Source organism: Topomyia yanbarensis, chromosome 1 (assembly GCF_030247195.1).
Source record: "Topomyia yanbarensis strain Yona2022 chromosome 1, ASM3024719v1, whole genome shotgun sequence".
In the NCBI taxonomy this organism is placed as follows: Eukaryota; Metazoa; Arthropoda; class Insecta; order Diptera; family Culicidae; genus Topomyia; species Topomyia yanbarensis.
In genome coordinates, this window is record NC_080670.1 from 16896536 (window position 1) to 16902799 (window position 6264).

General features: G+C 36.5%; 1 long non-coding RNA gene across 1 annotated transcript; it reads left to right on the plus strand.

Moving 5' to 3' along the window:
* Positions 1-2794: 2794 nt before the first annotated feature.
* On the plus strand, positions 2795-4366 carry LOC131676263 (uncharacterized). Its single transcript, XR_009303105.1, has 3 exons — positions 2795-2973; positions 3158-3253; positions 3312-4366. It is a non-coding gene; the product is annotated as an uncharacterized LOC131676263 (long non-coding RNA).
* The last annotated feature ends 1898 nt before the right edge of the window (positions 4367-6264 follow it).

Below are 6264 nucleotides of genomic sequence, written 5' to 3' on the forward strand. Positions count from 1 at the left end.
ATTTGAATTGAACCAGTTTGACAGATTTGCTTTGCTGAAAATTCAGTACGCTCAAAACAATGTAAACGTTATGCCTATTGATTTCACGCATAGATTTTTGCAATTAGCGGAGGCAGATACACGATTTGCTGGCACATAAACCAAATGTGTGTATTTACAAGGCATATTAATCTTACATTCACATTTCATAACTATGAGGCACATAAAACCCGATTCTATAACAATCCAGCTTTTGACGTGCCATAATGGCGGTCTAAATTGTTCAGTTCGTAATACGTTTAATTGCCCTTTTTTGACAATAGTATTTAATTTCCATTTTTGAATCAACTTTGCACTCCCTCGCAGAAAAGTTTGTTCGACAGGCGTTCTACGCTGACCCACCCAGTTAAACTCATTACGGAACCGGTTCGGATTTCTTAATGGAGTCATTATGGATTCCAAATCAAATGCAACAACCGATTCCGACTCAGAATCGGTTGTTGCATTTGATTTGGAATCCATACTGACTCCATTCAGGATTCCGAATCAAATTCCGAATGGTTTGACCGGGCACTTTATTGTTGAATGTACACGCCACCGAAAAACTACCTAAAATCAAGTACTTTTGACTCAATCTCGTGGTATCGTGCAGGAAGGTAAAATTAGGTAAACCGTGTTGAAGGTAGTTTCCATTTAACTACGGCAAATATCATAACTCAACCTTGAGTTTAATTTACTTAAATTTAAATTGAATTTTCCTAATTTTGAGTATACCCTAATCAACTCAAAAGTACCTTACTGCACGGAAGACATCGACTGAGTCGAATCTCTCGTTTTGTTTTTTTACAACACTAATAAGTGCGAAAGCGACGCACAACTCGAAATACCTAAATTTACGTTAAAAGAATTTGTTCTGTACGTTGTTTTATTTTTGCGTGTAGTTTTTACTGTAGCCCAGTAAAGTTCAGCCTGAACTGAACTGGAATTCTGGCTGGTTCCAGTCCGTATTCCGGCTCCAGTGACACAACCGATTCTAACTAAAATCGGTTGTGTCACTGGAGCCGGAACGCGAACTGGAACCAGCCGGAATTCCAGTTCATTTCCGGCTGAGCTTAACTGGGAGGGTTTTGACGTCTTACGCGCAACGCAAAATACCTTGCACGCAACGCAAAATACAGTATGAGTGTCTATTTTGATGGAAAGAAATGCATTCAATTTAGCTGATTTTTAAAACTGCATCACAAATGTTCTGTTTCTAGATTCGACTCGGGTCAGCAAGCTGTATATAACACTAAACCATTTCATGAATGCTGTTTGTTACATAATAGAGAAATAAAAAAGATGTGGTTGATAAATTATGGCTAGATTTTTTGTGCGCATATTTTAACTCAATTTTTCGATCTGTTGTCCGTTGGACAATACCAAATTCCCGTGAAAAAGACGCCCAACGTTTGAGTACGGTTCCCAGTTAAGCTCAGCCGGAAATGAACCGGAATACTGGCTGGTTCCAGTTCGCATTCCGGCTCCAGTGACACAACCGATTCTAGTTAGAATCGGTTGTGTCACTGGAGCCCGTATACGAACTGGAACCAGCCAGAATTCCAGTTCATTTCCGGCTGAACATTACTGGGTTGAAGCGACTGGTCGTGACTAAAATGTTTTTTGCTATCAGGCCAATGTGCAAATAATCGTTTTCTTCCTAGGGAGGGGAGCAAATCGCGTAAAACCCTAATTTTGCATAAAGGGGGATAATTCTTAATTTGAATAAACTTGGATCTTTGTTTGTCGGAATTTCCTTCTCCTATTCGATCTATCAGGAACTAGCGGCTCTTACACGTATAAAACTTTTGTCAATACATAGTATTGACGATACTGCTTCCATACGTCAATCCCATTTGAAATGCATATCGTCAATCCAACTTTTTCCGATACATGTTCAATACTTTTGTCAATAGTTTCTGGTATTGACAAAAATATTGAACGTGTAAGGGCCACTACTGCCCAGTTAAGCTCAGCCGGAAATGAAGCGGAATTCTGGCTGATTCCAGTTCGTATTCCGGCTCCAGTGACACAACCGATTCTAGTTAGAATCGGTTGTGTCACTGGAGCCCGTGTACGAACTGGAACCAGCCAGAATTCCAGTTCATTTCCGGCTGAACTTTACTGGGTGGGGTGGCATAGTGCCCCAGTTAAGCTCAGCCGGAAATGAACCGGAATTCTGGCTGGTTCCAGTTCGTATTCCGGCTCCAGTGACAGTCCATCGTTGGACCCGTGTTGAACGATTTTGAAACAATTTTTTGGACGTCTCAGTGGGATACGATGGTTGAAGCATTACACCGAATACATAAATAGACTGGAACGAGAGAAAATGAAAAGACGTCAATATACGGAGACAGTAGCGCTCTGCGTCCTCTAAAGACTATATAGGCTCTTTTGTTTTGTGCTGCCGCCCTTTTATAAAACAACCTGACCATTACATTATGGCTGCGTACTCTCCGATATGACTTTCATGCGTTATCTTTACGCAAGGGCAGAGATGCCAGGTTTGCAGACAAGTCTGCAAATTCGCAGATTTTTAATTTAAGCTGCAGATTTTTTCGATGACGCAGATATTTGCAGATTTTCTAGTTTGGTTGCAGATATTTGCAGATTTTTTAGTTTTGTTGCAGATATTTGCAGATTTTTGAATATAAAGGCTTTTGGTTACACTAGCTTTCCTGCCATTTTTTGTTCTTCCCAGAATTTTAAAATTATTATTGCAGACATTTGAAAAAAGTACCTGGCATCTCTGCGCAAGGGTTACATTTGACAATCTTGTTGTTTACCTTTTCAGTAGTAAAAAATTTGCGACAACCGGAGCAGCACGTAATTTGTAGCTGTTTATAAACATTAAAATCTTTCGTGGAAGTGTGATGGATGAATGGAGTTTTTAGAAGAAGTGTGACCAAAACGAATGAGGCAATGGGTTGAGACACTACAAATGTATAATATACGGTGAGTTTCATCCCAAAACACTGAATAAGTAGATCATACGAATGATTTGTTAGAATCTTACATAGCAATGAAAAGAAAATCAATGTAAATTGTTGCAGAATTAATATGCTGTGTAATTACATATTTGTGGTTGTAGTTTAATAAGTTTGACACGAAAACATTTTCAATTTATTTGTTTTTACAGTTCCATTTTTTTTATTTTCACGTAACTAAGCCACGCTCGGCATGGTTTCTTTGAGGTACAAACAGAATGATAATCGAAAATCAGATCCCTATCAAGGTAATTATTTGACTAGAAAATAGTTATTGTCTATCGTTATTAACATATCTATTTGTAGGTTATGCGATGATCAGATATGAACGACAAGAATATTGCAACGCACGTTATCGCATTTGATATTTCGCGTTAATTTCTTTTGTGTCATGTGTAGGACTTACAAGACGATAAACTATATATGTAGTTGACAGGGACCAGTAACTACTAATTCTTCTATCAATGCATCGTCTGCTTGATTCTACACTTGAAAAGTTTTGCGTTTTGGCACTTTGGACGAACGTAGACTCAATCGCATTGAAGCATAGGTCGCAAATGGAAAGTATCAATCGAGTTGAGCTGGAGCTCCAAATGAAACGGTAGGAAGTGCTCCAGGAACATTTAAATCGTTGCGGTTGAAAGTACACTGGAAAATCGATGAATGTACACCATAACGTGATTATTTGCCGAATATTCGACCGCTACCGCTGTAACTAAATAGATAGTTTTAAAGTTCCATTTCTTAATATAGCAAGTATTTCGCGAAGGTAAATCATTACAGAAGTTTTAAGGTGCCAAATTCAATTTACAAAGGTCACAGTTAATGATAAACACCATTAAAAGATGATAACAATAGAGAGTAATAATTATGTATTGTACTGAACGGGTCGGACGTGTAAATAAATGTTGGAAGGTTTTGTGGAAAAACTGGAAAAATATGATTTAAGAAATAAAGGTAAATCTCATTTAGAGAAATATAACTTTACTACGTCGTGTTTCGCTCGTTAGGCCACAGCCTCTGTCTAACTAACGAATTTGATTCGGGCAACTATTAGATTCCAATTTCCAGCTCTGATTGTAGTCACGACGCATCGGTTGTGTTTCAGACATTACCCATCCATCTTATTTGCAGATGTGATCGCCATTGTCTCGATAGGCGTGAACCGAAATTAAGTAAAAGCGAATTAATAGGCCGTTGAAAAATCGACAATTTTTGACATTCCAAATGCACAAGAGTCTCTGTATCAAAATGACTTTTTTAACTTTTCATGAAAGTATTTTTAATGAGAAGATAAATGCTTATGAAAAAATCGCAAAAATGACAATTTTGATAATGTTGTCTCAGAATCGTACAATGTTTCTTACAAAACTGTATATTACAGTATACTGTTCGAAAGGTCTAGTTTTATTCTATCCAAAAATGTTACAAGATCGAAAACCGGCTGAAAATGACAACATAGATAATTTTGTTATGCCGAAAGTCCCAGAAAATGTTGTTTTGCTATAAATCAAGATTTTGTGTACACAACATTATTTTGTATCGCATTTGCTATACTAGTTCATATTAAAAGTTCAAAACCACTGTAACACCGTGCAATTTACAAAAACTTAAAGAACTCTAAATCGTCGACAAATTTTACCTTTTTGACAATTCAATAGTAATTCTTCAAAAGAGCTTTTTGTAAACAAACTTGATTCGCTCATTATCCTACTGCCGAGATGAATTTGTTTAAAAATACGCACGAATCAAAATCTCTACCCTTGGTAGAATCCATTTCAAATTTTCTTGGTTGAAATTATAATTAGCGAAAATCAACAAAAGTTTGTTTGCAAATTTTATAAGCCCTTTCCAAATGTTGATATGGAATTGATTTTTAACTGACGATAACTTCTTTTGATGAACTGAATAAAAAACTTTTTATTTAATTAAAACTCCTCGAAACATTGAAAAACTTCTACTTGGCACATTGACGATTGCCTTGTACATTGAAAATGTCCAATACTATTTACTCTCAAATATCATAACCAAATACCTGTTAATAAAAAAAATCTTTTCCAGATTTGTTTGCACGGTTTCTCAAAATAACACGGAATTTTTTACACGATTTTTTTTGCACGGGACACATTATCCGCACAAAAATAGAATTCGGTGTATTGAAATGTGGATTTTAGGTCTGATACTTTATATTTATTTGTTGGGTTTTGAGGGTCTAAATTATAGGGTTTTTAATGAATTGAATATATAAGTTATTTCATATATTCAATTCAAAATATTTACAATCTCAATATATTAGGAATGCACAACTGTTAAAATATATGATAAATTAAAAAACTGCGAATACTTTTTTCTACCACTGGTATACGAATACGACTGCAGCGCTCTCTGTGTGACACGTGATATGAGCTCTGTTATAGCTGTTGCCCTAGTTTACTCACCGCCGTCGCTGAAGGATACTTACTCGTTGGTGAATAAAACTGATTATGATCTCTTCCAGATGAAATACTTTCTGAATGCGCCGAATGAAAGATATATAGGTTGATCTTGATAGCCCGAGACATTTGTAGCAGTTGCTGATAAATGTAAATGATAAACCAGAGGGAAAAATGCAAATCATGCTGACTGGTTTACGCTATGTATAACATATGTTTTCCATATTGCATCAGGTGTAATTTGCGTTTGTAGGTACTACATTATGGTTCCATTTTTACTCCCGTTCTACCTATTTCCTTTCCCCGGTTTAAATATGTATACTTAAAGTAGCACGAAGCATCTCTAAATCAACGCTGGTGAATGAAGCTAAGTATAATTTTTATTTGCTGGTTGGACACTTTTTACCCGAACTGTCTTATAATTTGACCTTCACTACCTAGTTAGAGCATTCAGAATCTCTCAGTCGTTCCAAATATCCCATTATTGGTTGCCTCGGAAGTGCTGGGTGAAGTGGTCAGAAATCAGTAGAAACTTGATGAATAAAGAAGATATTTAAATTGAAGCATCGCGACTGATGCGACGTTGTCATATTAGTATCCCGAGCAAATTCTCGTGGGTTCTAGTTATCCTCTAGGGAGAGATATGCGGAGGAAAAAAAAGACAAACTAGCAACGGTAAATATCGCGATAAAAAACTAGCATCACTTATTGCGAACCAAGTTTTGCGTGACTTTATTATCATAACGTTTATTTTAAAAATAAGAAATGAAGTGCATTGGAAAATTTTGTGCGAATCGGCCTTGTAATTACGCTCTAATAGCTGAAAT